We start from the raw sequence: 16,160 nt of genomic DNA, 5'->3' as shown, positions 1-16,160 counted from the left end.
GATGCTCTATGGATGGGCAAGTTTGCTCACTTACAGAACTGGCTCCACAAATCTAGTTCCGTGGCCCCTTTTCTCTAACTTGTTTAATAAATTAGGCCAAGGCCCCTCAGACTTTGAATTTGCTTCCTTTAACTCACTCACTCACTCTCACTCACTCACTCACTCACTCACTCACCTGTCTTTGCTGGACAAGGCAAAGCCATGGAAGTCTGTTTCTGGTTTATTTTTTAGGATAAGAAAAAGGCCATTAAAATTCTCTCTGATGGTGGAGTCAGTCATTGTGGGGGAAGGGGAAAGACGAGCCAAGGGAAGAAATTTCCTTGTAAGCAAAGCCCCACTTAAAAATTTTCCCTTTCTTTCTTTTTGTTTCTCCTTTTTTCCCTCTTGAAGCTGCTCTCCCTGGAGTCAAAGCATTTTACAAAAACAAACCACTCCAAAGCTTTCAAGTCCAGGGAAAGCTCAAGCAAAGTTAATTAACATGAAGGTTCTCACAAAAGTTAATTAACATGAAGGGACTCACAAAAGCTGTCTGTTGGCATCTGCTTGCCTCCCATGTGCAGCGGTCCCTTTGTCTGCTGGCAGGGCAGGACAGCCCAGCCCTGCGTCACAGCATCTCCCAGGGCCCAGGCTGCCTTCATTTCTCCCAGAGCACGTCTGAATCCTCCACAAAGTTACCCGCCTGACGCCCTTGGAGGCTCCTTGCTTCCGTGATGATTTGTGGCTGCTTGTAAGAAATCTCTGAAAAAAGCTACTTTTTAAAATGGCAGTCTGAAAAGAAAAGAGAGGAAAGAAGGGTAGGGGGAGAGGAAAAGAGGAGGGAAAACAAGTGAGGAATGACAATAATAAAATCTCTTTTTTTAAAAGGGACTTGTAACATAAAGATTGTTTTGGCAGAGCCATTAAAAAATACAGATACACACAAAACAATAACATAAAGAAATAACATTATATCATAAATAATGAAAAATAGAACATATTAAGTAATAATATATAATGATTAAAAACTAACATTCCACTATTGTAAATAAATGATATTGAATATTGCTTGTATGAATAATATAATGAAAATGTACATTCTCTCTGACTTTGCCTCTGCTCTTGTATAAAGATACTTTTTTTCAGAAACAAAGTTATAATGTACTGACTGCTTTTTTTGTAATTTACTTTTTAATTAATAGGTCATGAACATTTTTTCAGTGTCGGTAAGTACATGATCTCTGCAGACCCACAAGGAATTTTCTGATCTTCCAGATAGTCAAACTGTCACAAATAAATATGGATATAGGTTTTGCTATGTCACTTATCAGGCCTCTCATGTGTATGTAGCCAATACATATACATTGTGAGCATACACATGTATTGAACAAACTACATGAAGAAAGGTTATTTCTCTTAAACAAAGGCTTATTATGGGATTTCTTCCCTGGAAGAAGTTGTACAATCGTGTTAGAAAAATCCATTTGTTTAGATTTGGGAGTTATGTATCATTTACCCAGAACCTCGATACTGGTGATGTTTACTAGGAATGCTGATTTGGTTCCCCCTTGAGACTTTAAAATGTCTGTTTCTGAGTTTCTATTGGTTAGGAAGGAGTCACACTGACACATGCGCAAATCTCTCTTCTTCGGGAACGAAGAAGGTCCCACCCATTTAGTGCAGTCAGAGAAAGCAGAAAACAGAAGTGAGTTCAGGGACATATTGGTGTTGCTTCTGGTGTTTCTCCTGGGAAGTGTGGTTGTGGTGGCTTTGTGCCGGAGCTGTTAAGAACTTTCCAGTTTGGTGGCTTCTTGATCTTAAAAGGGGCAGAAAGCCTCTCGGTGGTCTGCTTCTGTGGCATTGCTATTGCTCCTCAAAACTCAGCCCACAGTTTTTTTTTTTATCCAGTTTTCTCAATAACTCTGGAAACCATTCATTATCTTATAATAAATCTCTTTTTGTTTAAACAAACTAGCATGGATTCTGTTCCTTGGAATAGAGCACTGACCAACAGAGTTACTTAATTTTTCTGAGATGGTTTCTGGTGTGTCATCTTGGCTAGGCTCAACTATAGTCCCCAGCATTCTATTTCTAGTATGTTTCTGATTAGGATTATTCTCTTTTGAGAATTGGAGAATAGAAGGGAAGCAATGGTCATTTTGAAGTTTGCATACATCTTCTCCCAGGTATTTAATTTTGCAGATGTGATTAAAATACCTCATCAATTATCTTTCAGTTAATCAAAAAGGAGATTGTCGTGGGTGGGCCTGACCTAATCAGGTAAGGCCTTTAAAAGAGGGTAGGCCTTCCATAAGTTTAGAAATTCTCTCCTATAAACAGCAAGCTTTAGCTTATGCCTGCTCATTATCTACCCTTCCTCTCTACCCTAAGGAGGAGCTTGGACTTGCTTAGTCAGCCCTATACAATTGCATATGCCAATTTTGTGTAATAAAAAATCTATCTATCTATCTATCTATCTATCTATCTATCTATCTATCTATCTATCATATCTTTTATTAGCTCTGTTTCTCTGGTTGGACCCTAACTGATACACTCTCTAAGTCTCAGTATGTTAAAGTATAAAATGGGACAACGTCTCTTTCACAGGTTTGTTCTAAGGGGTAAGTAAAAGAGTGAATGTAAAGCACCGTACCTGGCAGAGATGTCAAACTCTATTTTGAATACTGTCTCTGCTCCCATCCTGTCCTGGACATTCATTCATAGAGTGGCAGTAGTTAGGTAATCTCAAAAACCAATCCTTCCCTCCATAGAAATACCAAAACTATCCTGTCAGCTCACAATGATCCTTCCTGCCCATGAATTTCTGGGCTCTGCTTATCTCCTACTGAAACTTAACCCCTATCTGCCTTTTAGTATCCTTTAATCATCTGATACACAGCATTATACATCATTTGTTCGCTCCCTAGCTCCTTAGTGGGAACTAAGGTACCCCAAAAGATTCGAGCATATACTGGTTAAATTGAATCCAACTCAGACTTTATCACAAGCTGCATAATACTCTTTGCAAGCAAAATATATATGTTTTTGGGATCAAAGGGCCTATCCTCTTCCTCTAAGAACAGATGGTGATAGAAAAGGCTTGGATTTGATTAAATCCATGACTACTCTGAAAACCAAATATGGCATCTCTTTGGTACTGAAGAAATGAAATCTCACAGGTTAGGTCATTCCTTAGGATGGCTGTTTGGTTTTATTTTTATCATGTATTTTCAGTTGGAAAATACTTTCTCTTCCTGTATATCTCTCTCCTCAAATTACTAACCATAGAATTTCCATATGATCAACAATTCTACTCCTATATATATACCCCAAAGAAATGAAAAAATATGTTCACACAAAAACTAGTACATGCATGTTTATAGCAGCACTATTCATAATCACCAAAATGCAGAAATGACCCAAATGTCTATCAGCTGACCAGTGATAAATAAAATGTGGTATAGCTATACAGTGGGTTTTTATTTGACCATAAAAAGAAATGAAATATTGATACTTCTACAACATAGATGAATCTTGACAACATTTAGTGAAAGAAGCCAATAACAAAAGACCATATACTGTATGTTTCCATTCATATGAAATGTCCAAAACAGAGCAAAAAAGTTGATTAATAGTTCCTTAGGGCTGAAGGGATGGAGAAGATAAGGGAGTAACCACTATAGGCTGATGAAAATTTTCTAAAATTGACTGTGGCAATGGTGCATAACGGTGAATATACTAAAAACCACCGAATTATATACTTTAAATGAGTGAATTGTATGATATGTGAATTATTCTCCAATAAAACTATTAAAATAAAAAGAACCCAAAGAATAGGGATAAAATTTTCAGAAAACCCATTCCTTTTTGAAGACTTTTATGTTTTAGTCAGCAAATACACATGTTTCAAGTCCTCCTGTCTTATGCCCAGATTCCAGATTTTCCCCCTAATTTAACTGCTCACAACTGATTAACTCCCACTCAACTCATTGGCCATCACCTTCTTTAAGTTCCTTCTATAGAAATGAGTTGATATAAATTAAGAACTTAGAGTACAGCCCAGCACCGAATAAACAGTCTATAAGTATTTGCTATTATTACTATTATCTTGGGATTTGTAACACTGCCTGATTCTGCTACCTCTTTAACTGATCCTCATTTCTCCCATCATGGGTTCCTTTTCTTCTCTCTTCTCCTTTCTTTTTCTGGGGAGCTCCTCGAGCTCCATCCTCCCTCGTTTCTGTCTATCTGTACTCTCTCTTGGCAGGTGCTCATCAACTATGGTTTTTATTCCCATTGTTCCCAGACTGATGTCTTTCTGGACCTCTGGGAACACCTTCTCCAGTGTTTAGATGCCGCCTAAAACTAAATCTGTCCTCTCTGACTCCATCTGTTCTTCCTCATGCCCTCATTTCAGTCGCAGTCACCCATATTCTCACAGCCATTCACTGTGGTATGACACCTAACCCTGACTTAGCCTTCTTCAACAAGTTGTGCGAGTGTTGGTGGCTAATGACTTGGCTCAGTCCCTCTTCAGGAGTTATACTTGATAGAAGAAAGACAGCTGGCCCAAGCACATGCCCCTGTCCTGGTGGCAGCCTGCATACAATGACTAGTCAAAGTGAGGATGAAAGCTCTGGTTTCTTTGCCCTAGTTGGAGTCAACTCTGAAGGGCAGTCTCAGTCCCCCACAGGACCAATTGCATGGCTGCTCAACCTCTCCCTCTACCTATTGCTACTTCTTTCACTCTCCCATAGGTGTTGACCTTGGGAGCACTCCCCAATAAACTTCCTGCACACAGATCTCCTTTTCAGTCTGCTTCTCATGAAATCCAATCTGCAGCACTATCAGTCACCTCTGACTTCCCCAATCTCTTCTCTCAATGAAGTCCAAAGCCTGTCAATGTCCTGTGAATCCTATGGCTCCCTTGAGTTTAGGTCCTTAAAGATAAAAAAAACCTGATTCCAATTGACCTGAGCACAAAAGCCTTTCAGAATTAAATATTTCAGGAATAGATTTAGCTTTAGGTATGGCTTGATCCATGGTTCAAATGTTGTAACCAGTTTTAACTTTGTCTTCTTCCTGCGTTGGCTCTGCCTTCTTCTCTACTGGCTCCTTTCTCAGAAAAGCTCTCTCCCCTTCCACTCACAAAAAGGCTGCACATTCTCTATGGGAAAGCACATCTTATGTCTGCTTTTAGAAGTTTCAGACACAGCCTCACAACATCTGACAGAGTGTAATTCGTTCAAGCTCCCATCCTTGAACCAATCACTGTGGCCAGGAGATGGTGCTCTTATTGGATGGTCTAGGTCACATGATCAACCCTGGACCCTATGACAAAGGCAACTCTACCTGAAGCAAATAGACTGAGATAGAGGAAAGTGACGGTTCCTCCAGAAGAAATTTGAGTTAATGGGGACCCAAGGAATGAATAGATGCTGGGAAGCAAACAATAGGTTGCTTCTACAATCCCACTTCACAGCCACTGTAAAAGCTTCCTCTGATCTTCTTGCTTCAAAGTTCCCTTTCCATCCATCCTTTTTCTCATCCACTCCTCAGAGCTCTAAAACAGACATAATAGGGTATCTGTTCAATAGTCTTCAAAAGGGCCTCCCTGTTTTGGCAAATTGTCTTTAGGCTAGATTTCAAGGTTACCTTCTTCTAGTGTGTCCCTATGTGTACTTCTTAAACTTTTGGGAGCTTAAGAATCACCTGGAGAACTTAAGACACAGAATCCTGGCTCAGTAGGGTTGTGGTGGGGCCAGTGAGTTTACATTTCTAATAATTTCCTAGGTGATGTTGAAACTACTAGTCCTGGGACCTCTACTCAGTGAAACGTGACTCATGTCTGGCATGTGCTCCAATAAAATGGGTCTCTCATTTTTCAGACATACTCCCACTTTCTTACCCTCTGGGACTTAGCTCAGGCTCTTCCTTGTATTGATAATGCTTATCCCACAATCTCTATTTTCTGAAATACTACCCTTCACGGCCAAATTCAAATGCTCTCTCCTCCAGGACATCTCTCCTGAGATATTCATTCCTTTGAGCCCTATTTTGCTTCATTTATTCATTTTTTAAAAAATGATGGATTGTATTCCATATTATAATATTTAGTGCATCTCTTACTTTATCTTTCTTTTTAAAATATAAAAAATATTTTTGTTGCTTTCTTTGTTTCAAAATGAAACAAAACAGGTTCATTACAGAACTATTGCCACACCAAAAAAAATAGGAGAAAATAAAAACACACACAAAGTCATATTTGGGACAATCAGGGGAATTTGAATATGAATTGGGCATTATGTTATATAAAAGAATTATTGTTAATTCTGTTTGGTGTTATAATAGCTGGGTGGTTAGATTTTAAAAACAGTCCTCAGAGATACTTACTGAGGTATCTGCAGGTGAAATGGCATGATATCTAAAACTTGTGTTTAAATACTCCAGCAAACAATCTAAAGTTGGAGGAGGACTGACAAAACAGAATTGGGGAAATGATACCAATTGTTGGAACTGGGTGATGGATACATATAGGTTTATTATTCCATGCTATGTTTGCGTGTTTTATAAAAGTAAAGCAAAATAAACCAAAAAATGCACATACATGTTTCTATATATTTCTATGTATTTATGGGGGAATAGAAAGAAATTGATTTTAAGGTCATTCATGTCAGGGACTATGGTCATATTCCCTTTTTTATTCTGTCTCGAATCTAGAATGGTGCCTTTCTCTAGAAAGGGCGCTGTGGTTAATAACTAGCTGTGGAATGAACAATAGAGACAAACAGTAGTGATGGAAACGGGTCCCTTCAGTAATGTTTAAGCCCAGGGACTTAGGAATCCATTACCAGTTCTCCCCCTTACTTGCCTTGTAATCTCTAGCAAATCTTTTAACCTCATAGGGTCTTAGTTTTCTCATCTGTAAAATAGGAATAATTATAGTAGTTACTATACTTACCTGAGCACTGTGTTCCAGGAACCATTCTAGATACAGAGAACTGGTAGTAAATACCGTGGCCCCTAATTCCTATCTTCAAAGAGCTAACTTTTTCTCATAGGGTAAGAAAGACTGTAAATAAGTTGGGAAAATATACAGGATGTTAGATCTTACTAAAATTAAGTAGAAAAGGGAGCAAGCATGTGCTGGGGTTGAGGTAGAGACTGTATTTGTAATTTTAAAATGGGCGGTCAGGCAGGACTCCCTGGGAAGGTGACGTTTCAACGAAGACCTGAATTCAATGGGGGAGTGAGCCAGGTGTCTGTCTGGGTGATAAATGTCCAGTCCAGTGGAGGGAAGAATAAGTGCAAATGTGCTGAGGCCAAACGGTGCCTGGTGTGTTTGAGAATAGCAAGAAATGGTATCACTTGTCTGTACAGTGGCTCAGAGTGGATACTTACTTGGTTTGGTCTGGAGGCATTATACTCAAGGGTGGCAAATTTCTTCTGTAAAGGGACAGATAGTAAATATTTTAGGCTCTGTAGGCCATATGGTCTCTGTCACAACTACTCAACTCTGCCATTGTAGCATGAAAACAACCACAGACAATACATAAATGAATAGGCGTAGCTGTGTTCTAAAAAAATTTCATTTACCCAAAGTAAATGAGGATTTGGCCTGTAGGCTATATAGTTGACCAACTCCCGCTCTAAATACATCTATCACTCTCAGATTTTGAAAAATTAAAGGAAGATAAAGGAAAAAGTTAACACATAAAACAAAGGCACTTTTGTTCCTGTGTGTGTGTGTGTGTGTGTGTGTGTGTGTGTGTGTGTGTGTGTAAATCCAGCATCAAGCTCTGGCCAGTTTTACTGAAGAAAAATTTTTCATGATGTACTTTTCACCAGTCTGTTCTGGCATGCTTCTAATGATGTCAGAATCACCTGGATCAATGGTAGCCAGTGAGTATGCTCTGCAGTATTTTTTGCACATTGTGCCCAGTTCAGTGTTGTTGCCACTGTGGTGATGGACATGTTTTTGCCAACATGGTGTAGTGCTGGGTTTCTGATTTCCTCAGTTGTTGGCAAGGATAAGCAGTTTCCCTTTGCCTTGTCTTATTATTTTCAGAGCCTGCTTGTACTCCAGCATGTACTTTCCACTTTTCATAATGACTAAGAGTCCAGAGTTGACTGACTCTAGTGACTTTTTAATCTTTTTTGTGCCCACCATCTTCCTACCTCAGGTGTGATCTGGCCCCCCAACCTAGAGCAGCCACCAGGATGTCCTGACAGTGAGAAAGCAAGGCACTGTTTCTTTATACTCTTATCTTCCTACTTTGGTTTTAGAACACTACCATTCTCACAAAATTACTTTGGTGTGCAGTGAAGAATTCCTATCATGGCTTCCACTCTGCTAGTGCCATCTTCTCACTTAGGCTTTGCCTTTTCCCTCTCTTTGTTAATCCACCTCCATAATTCCAAATTTCTCTGCTGTTTCATTCTTCTCTTCACTGATCTGCCCTCATCTCTTTCTCTTTTTTATATCCTCCTGCATTTTAGCATTCTTTCTTCCTCATTTTAAATCTTTGTTGATATCATGTTTATTGGGTTTGTTTAATGAGATAACCTATGGCCTGACACATATCACACAAGAAACGGTGTTTTTTATTACCAGTATTATTGCTACTCAGGTTAGGGCTCCACCGTCTGTATTTTGGATAGACTTCTACTAGCCTTGGCGCTGCGAGAGCCCACTCAAAGAGGACAAGCTTCGAGAGAATGAGAGTAGAGAGGAGAAAGTTTGGAAAGGGTCAAAGTTCACAGGTCAGGACTTCTTGCATATGTGGGTGTGTATGGGCAGACACGTGTGTACATGATGTGTGTTTTGCAGGCTATGTCCTCGGCAATGAAAGAATAATTCATAAATTCAGGCATCCATCCTCTCTCACACTTTGAAAATCCCATCTTAATTGTGTGTGCCTTATGATTACAAGCCATTAGAGACCATTAGTAAATGAACTGAGATTTCAATCATGAAATGCAAACTCTCTTGTGAAATGCATACCTAGTTTCACATATTAATTGCTTCTAATTAAGGAGGAACATTTTAGCCAATTAGCTTTTGGAATTTAAGTGTAATCAGAAGGATAATTCAGAGATTTGCTAATTGCTTCCCCCATTGCAGCTGCTTGCCTTTAGTGCAGACATATAGTCTGTGTGCGCATGATTATGCATGTACACATGGTGGCTGAGAGTCCCAGAAGTTCTTTTGCTATAGTAGTTGTGTAGACAGCAGTCACCCATATCCTTGAAATTAACATGTAAAACAAATTGAGGGGTGGGGATGAGGGCAATAAGAGAGAATAAGAACATCAGATTGAACTAGATCCAGGTTCTAAACTGACTTGACTACTGAAGTTGTTGGCTAATGTTAGGCATGTCATATCGCTTCTCTAGATTTCTTGGGTGCAAGACGGCAAATGTCTCATACAGCTTTAGCCTTCCATTATTCATGACATACTCCCATGATTCTTGATAACCTTCCATGCATGATTCTATGTGAGATGGGAGCTGTGTAGGAAAAGAAGAAAGCATCCCTTGATAGAGGCCCAAGTGTGTTTATTGACACTTCAGCAGTCACACTAATGAGGTATGATGGGCTGGCAACTGTTCTTGCAGCCTATAGATGTTTTGAAGGAGAAGGTTTTGGCACTCTATTCCATTGTTGCCCTTCTTCATACCTCTTATTCATTTTAATGGTCTTTTCCTAGTTTCGGTGGCACTTTGGTCTTTTTCAGTGTTGGCCTCACTTTCTGGACATCTGACCATATCCCCTCTGATGGAGAGCTGTTCTCTCTCTCCATCCAGAGCAAAAAGCCTTCTGCTTTTCTCCATTCTTGCCTCATCTTGCTTCTCTTTTTGCTGTAAAAGAGGCTCTCAGTAGGAATCTACCTACCGCTGTTGCTGATTGAACTTTGTAATTACCACGATTTTTCTTTTGGCATTTTGACTTGGGCTTAATGCTGCAATCCTCATTATTATATAATAACTCACCAGTCAGAACTTGCTCATCAATTTCTCTTCCATCTACATTTTTTTCTTTATAAAAATAAAACAGATTCTTATCCACCTTACCCCACCCCTCTCCACAAGAACTCAGGCTCTTATGCATTGTGTGCAAAGACAGTGCTGTTGACAGGGACTTCCTGGGCTTGCATTAGTGTGAACTCTTAACCGTCTTAATTTGTGCCTTGCTGGTAGTTTACATCTCACGTTCCTATAAACTCAGCCTCAAGCCCTGTGGACAAGGAACAGATGAATGAAGAGAACACTCCAGAGAAAAAGGAAGGTAAAGGTGTCGATTAACTTTGAGAAAAGTATGGCTGTGGTTGCCTCTTCTGGGTGGTATTGCTCTCAGGTGTGTGCCTCATTCTCAGGGCAAATTTTCTCTACAAGGTGGATTCCCTTCACAGCATCTCGGCTGATAGGCCCCGTCCCCTTCGCCCCAAAAAGGGAATCCCTGATGAGGTGTGAAAACACCCTGCCATATCCAACATACATGTTTTGGTCATGCCAAGTTTAATTTGGGTCATGTCTATTGCTCTCTTCTTTTTGTAACAGAGAGCCCTGGTTCCCTGTTTTCCTGAGGTCCATCACGTTCCAGAGTATCTCTTCAAGATCCTTATGCTGACAGTTGTAATTTCCCTGTAGGGAACCTACGTAGAAAATGTTGTCCAACCTGCCCTCTATCACAATGTGAACGATTAAACAGATTCATGTTTGAGGTATGTTCTTATTAGGTTCAGCCTTCATTAAAAGTAATTAAAACTTGGCAAATATTCTTTTTGGATGATTAATAGGTCATCTCCACTTTTCCTTTTGAGAGGTCAGTTGCCAGTTACCAAAAATGAAACACCTGCTTTTACGTCAACGTGGCTGCTGCCCGAAATTTAGCAGCATGCAGCATTCCCGAAGCTGTTAAATATGTCCGGTGTGCCAAAAAAAATGGGGACTTGTGTTTACCTAAGTCCTGAATAAATATGGTGGATTTCGGGACACAAATCTGATTGAAAACGTCTCCCTAGGCCAACACGAAAACTAAATTAGCTTACTTAGGTATATGTAATTTATAAAGAATATAAGATTAGATGGCAATGAATGGTCATTTTGGGGGAATAAAGCAAGTCTAAAAGAAAGATTTCTCAATTCGATTCCAATTAATGCAATATTTTCCATGCTGTTTCATGGTGTACATATTCCTCCATGACTTTTGAATGGACCAAGTGAGCATTATATATGAAATTCACTATTGATGGCTTAGGAACAGATTGCTGATTATACTAGGAGGAGGTAGGAAGATGAGGTTGTAAGACAGAAAATCTGCATATTATTTTATGATTATTTTTTCCAGGTAAAGTAACCATTAAGGACATTACGTGAACATCCTACTCCTTGGTCAGAGTTTACTGTCTATCTCGAGAAAAGGGAGTCAGCAAGCACAAAACCTCCCCACAGCAACCCTCCCCACAGCAACTGATGTTTCTGTATGAGGGTCCCTGTCACCTTAAAGGGGGGAAACTCCAAGAGGCTGAGAGTTGAACCAGAACTCAGTGTGGGGTCCACAGAAGTTGTTCTAATTCTATTTTGACTCTTAATGTTCCCTCTGGTCCAGATTTCATCACAATCGTCATTGCTTTCAACCTCCAGAAGTCAGTGAGGGACACGCATCATCTTTAATTTATATACAGATGAGGACACAGGCTCCGAAGTATCAAGTGACTTGCCTAAGTCAGAGTCGTTCAACTGTAACCCTCGGCGGGGAGGGCGGAAGCCCGTCTGGTCCAGCATGGGCCTCCCTCCAATCTGTTAGGTCCGGAGCCAGCGCCCTCCACAGAGATCCTGCCCTACAGTGGTGGCAGAGCACTAAAAAGGGAATTCCTAGCTCCAGACTCCTAAAACACAAATGTGGAGTTCACGGGTCTCCACTCTTTCCCACAGATGAACATGTGTTTTTGTGGAAAGACCACACAGAGGAGTCAGGATTGCTATGTTGTTTCCAGATCTGGCCGTGTAGCCTGAGTCAAATTATAGAACCATGGCCACATTCAGCTGGAAGGAATTTAGGGATTGCCTCTGCTGGTGCATCAGAACCACCAGGACAGCCCGTTAAAGCACAGATTCCTGGAATTCTGATTCAGTAGGTCTGGGGCCCTGAAGATTTTGCTTTCCTAGCAAGCTTCCAAGGCAGGTCAAATGCTGCCCATCCGTGGATCTCGTGATACTTGAGCATCATTGGCATATGATCATCTTGTCATAAGATGGGTAGGCAAAGTCTTCAAGGCCACTTTGTAAATATTTAGGCTTTATAGGCCATGCAGTCTTGTTGCAGCTACTCAACTCTGCCATTGTAACTCAAAAGTGGCCATAGAGAATCTATATCCTCCTACAAAAATAGGAGGCCCGTGGGCTGCAGTTTGCTGACGTTTTACCGAAAGCTCATAGCAATTTGGGTCTCTGGTTCTTCCCCAGCGCTCCTTGCTTCCAGCTGTCAAATAGGGATGATATTCTGGCCTGATTTTCCTCTGTAACTATACTGAAGATAAGGTATAATCATATCATAAACACTCAGAAAATAACATTTCTGTGTCAGGTTCAATCAGCCCCATATTATCAGCTGTACTAAACACCTTTATTTTAATAATCATTGAATTTGTCTTTATAAATGTTCCCTCTAATTGTTAGGCATTGCATAAAAAAATAAAGACGTTAAGAGATGACGGAAGGGATCATTTTGCTTGGTAATTTAGAACTTGCTTGGTGTCAGCAAATAGAAACGAACTCTTTACGTCAACAATGCCTTCGTGAAGTAGAACAAAAAAACTCAAGCATCTAACAAGGTTGGCAAGACAAAAAAAAACAAAGCTTATGATGGCCTGCCATACTAACTGCCTTTGTAAAATTTTTTAATTAAAAAACATTCTATAAACAAAGACATAACCAACAAGTTATATTATTTTTTATTCATGTTAGAACTTCTATCAGTGTTTGAACATTAATATTTAGAGAGTTTGTACATTTTTGCCTTCCAAAGTTTAAAATGAGAACCACACTAGTTCACAAATGGTAACTAATACACACTTCACAATTGCATGATTATTCACTTGATCTCACTCTCTTAACACTGTTAAAACTTTTTCTTTTCCTTGTTGTACTTTACAATGAAAAGTGTGCCCCACTCATGTCTCAGCAAAGTTCCAGACATTATGGATTCATCACATATAAATTCTTTAAAAATATACTTCTGTCAAAAGACTTGATGACTACTATGTACACTACAAAAATAAATTTTCATATAAATAAATTATATGGCATACTTTTATCTTTGTAATTGAAATGACACAAACCCATTTCCACCAAAACTGGCAGACAATGAGACCCAGTTTGAATATTTATTTCCTTTAAACTCCTTACACTAAAACCTACCATGAATCCTTAATGAAAATGTTATATACTCTGAACTATTTAACATTAGTAAGCACTCTATACAAATAAAAATTCTGTTCAAAAGTAAAACATAGCTGTAATAGTGTTTCCAATAGAAATAAAAATCCCTGCATTCTTTTTGTTATAAACTGGCATGACAAATACTGTAGGAAAACATTCTTATGATACAAAATTATAAATATCAGCAAAGATTTCTTTTAAAAAATTAAAACATCCAAATGAACAAACAAGACAGACAAAATAAAACTATTTTAAGGAGAGAGAAATTCTAGTTGCCTGCCAGCCCCCGCGTTCTCCCTTTGCCAATGTGACTATCGGAGAGAAAATTCTACGCTGTGCAGAAAGCAGTGGCTGGGCAAGCTGTCATGCGCCCCACGAGTTGGGCTCAGGAAAGGAGTGAGGGCATGCCACGAGGCACAGGGAAGCAGGCCTCAGAATTTTGCATCGTCTCTCTCCTGAACGCAGGACGTAAGTTTTCTGAGCAGAGCTGGGTGTTAGGTAGACAGACAGTGTGGCTAACAGAGGCACCAAACAGTAGCGGTGGAGCCGTCAGGGCCCCTAGCATATTAACACACATACCTGGTGGCCACAGGTGGCTTCTAATTAGTATCTTACAGTTTTGTGATGAGTTTAGGATCTGAGGTCACTGCACTGCTGGGTACTACCTGGGGGCCCGTTGCCTTTCGATTACAATTTTCCACGTAAAATGGGAGGGCATGATGGGAGCTGCCATTTGTGCCCTCCTATAGTAGCTTAAGTCTGGATGTCAAGTGCTTCCCCGACATTCGCTTGTCTCTCAGGCTAAGAGCTGAGGAAGACCAAGCCTCAGAGATAGAATTGATACAGAAGCAAATCTTTAAAGTAATGCCTGGTTGAGAGACTTGCCTCCATATCCATTCTTCAGTGGGGTGTGTACAATAAGCATCTCCCTGCTCGTCAATAAATGCCACATAGAAAGAACACTAATGATAGTGAGAGGAAGGAGAGGATTTACTTAGGAAGTATGCACCCATCATGTTAATGCAAACACTGAGAAGAATCCTTCTGAAGTTCACATCCTACAGAACTTCTAATTCCGCATCACCATATTGGATGCTCACTATTTTAAGACGCAAACAGATCCAGAAAGCCCCAACCCACTGTGCAGTTTAGGAAGAAAGAGAGTTTAAATTGTAGAGACTCGAAACATCACCTCTGGGTTTATTATGGGTCCAGAATGAACAGGTTTTCATACCTGTAGCAGGGTCATTGTCTCCATAAAACATTTTCAATCTACTCTTAAATTTTTTTTTTTTTGGTGGGAGGAGGGTATGCATGTGTGTGCGTGTTGGTCACGAGAGGTATAATGAAGGCTGCATAACACATTCATGGCCCAGCCAAGGCTCACCATGAGGTGTGTTCTCTAATTCTTGAACGACAAGGAAGATCTCTGTACCCTGAGGTTCCAACGACCACCAAAGATCCATCTGAAGGAAGTTATCTCCTCTGAGGCACGAGCTGAAGTGAGTCTGGCAAAAGGATAAGGCGATGTTTAGGGTGGCGCTAGCCCTCTACTGGCACTAGGCAAGAAAAGTATCCTGACTCTTCCAGCCTGACCAGGGCAGAGCCCACTAAGGGTTAGACAGACAGTTAAAGAAACAAAAAAAAAGGAAAAAAAAAAAAATCACAGTACAGTACGTTGGGGAATCACACACGTTCACACACACAGCCAAACAGAAGAATCGCATTCAACTACACCTAGAGAAGCCACCGGGGTTAACGTGCTTTCTTCATATCTGCTCATTAAACAACAACAAAATTATCACGCATAGCGTGTTTGAAAGTTAACAGTAACATTTCATACTACCACAGGGTTGTGATATGCAAATTTAAAATATTTTAAACAAAAACCTTTACAAAATAATCCTATTATATAAGCAATATTTGCATAGAATTATACAGGTAAATTATACAATATTTAAGCAGCAGCAACACATGCTGAAATTTAAGACTAAGTTAAGCTTGGTTGTGGCACAGAGACCAATGTACAAATAGGGAGGGGCCTTGCTGGGGCCTCCCCACTGCCCACTCTGGGGCAGAAGTGGAGAAGCCCCAGATCACACTTCTTTACATCTGTTCCTTTGTATATTACATATGTGTACACCTCTTAAATATTTATAGGAATATTTCACAAAATAATACAATCGGTTACAGTAACAACGAACTGCCACCCTGGTGCAGTATCTTTCTAACTCCAAGCAGTTCTCTTCAAGCAGTCTGGAGGGAAGGTGGGGGTGGGGATTCCAATCTTTGGCCTCTTTGCTTCAGATTTTACTCACCCTTTAAAAGAAAAAAAAAAAAAAAAGTCAAACCAAGTAACAGGTATAGGAGTCCATATTTATAAAGCATACAAACAGGCAAAGGCGATCTATGGTATGAGAAATCCAGATGGTGGGGGCCTGCGTGAGGACAGGAGGGGTTTCCAGGGGCTGGTTACGATCTCTTCCTTGATCCGTGATCTGGGGACACGGATGTGTTCACTCTGTAACCATTCACTGAGCTATGTGTGTATCATACATACCTGTATGGCACTTTAACAAGGATTGAAAAATAGATGAAAGGTGCTATTGTTAGCACCTTTGTTAAGTGGCGCTAACCCTCAACAAGTTAACAGTGAGGGGAGAGACCCAATTGGGGACAAGACTAGTTCTCCAAAGATGACAGAGCTTGGACATGGCAGCGTTGCCTTGGGAATGAGACAG

The 16,160-nt window shown here is 40.1% G+C and overlaps 1 protein-coding gene and 1 pseudogene across 2 annotated transcripts in view; both read right to left on the bottom strand.

Moving 5' to 3' along the window:
* Positions 1-7,768: 7,768 nt before the first annotated feature.
* LOC105306925 lies at positions 7,769-8,146 on the bottom strand (annotated as a pseudogene).
* Positions 8,147-12,909: 4,763 nt separating this feature from the next.
* Positions 12,910-16,160, bottom strand: part of PTCH1 (patched 1) — a 69,490-nt gene continuing 66,239 nt past the window's right edge. For both annotated transcript variants that reach the window (XM_023524468.1, XM_011382197.2), the window contains exon 24: positions 12,910-15,738. The gene's annotated coding sequence lies outside the window, so the exon portion shown is untranslated. The remainder of the gene's footprint in view (positions 15,739-16,160) is intronic.

The sequence above is a fragment of the Pteropus vampyrus genome, unplaced genomic scaffold (genome assembly GCF_000151845.1).
Source record: "Pteropus vampyrus isolate Shadow unplaced genomic scaffold, Pvam_2.0 Scaffold465, whole genome shotgun sequence".
NCBI classification, from domain to species: Eukaryota; Metazoa; Chordata; class Mammalia; order Chiroptera; family Pteropodidae; genus Pteropus; species Pteropus vampyrus.
This window is presented reverse-complemented; position numbering and strand designations above follow the sequence as displayed.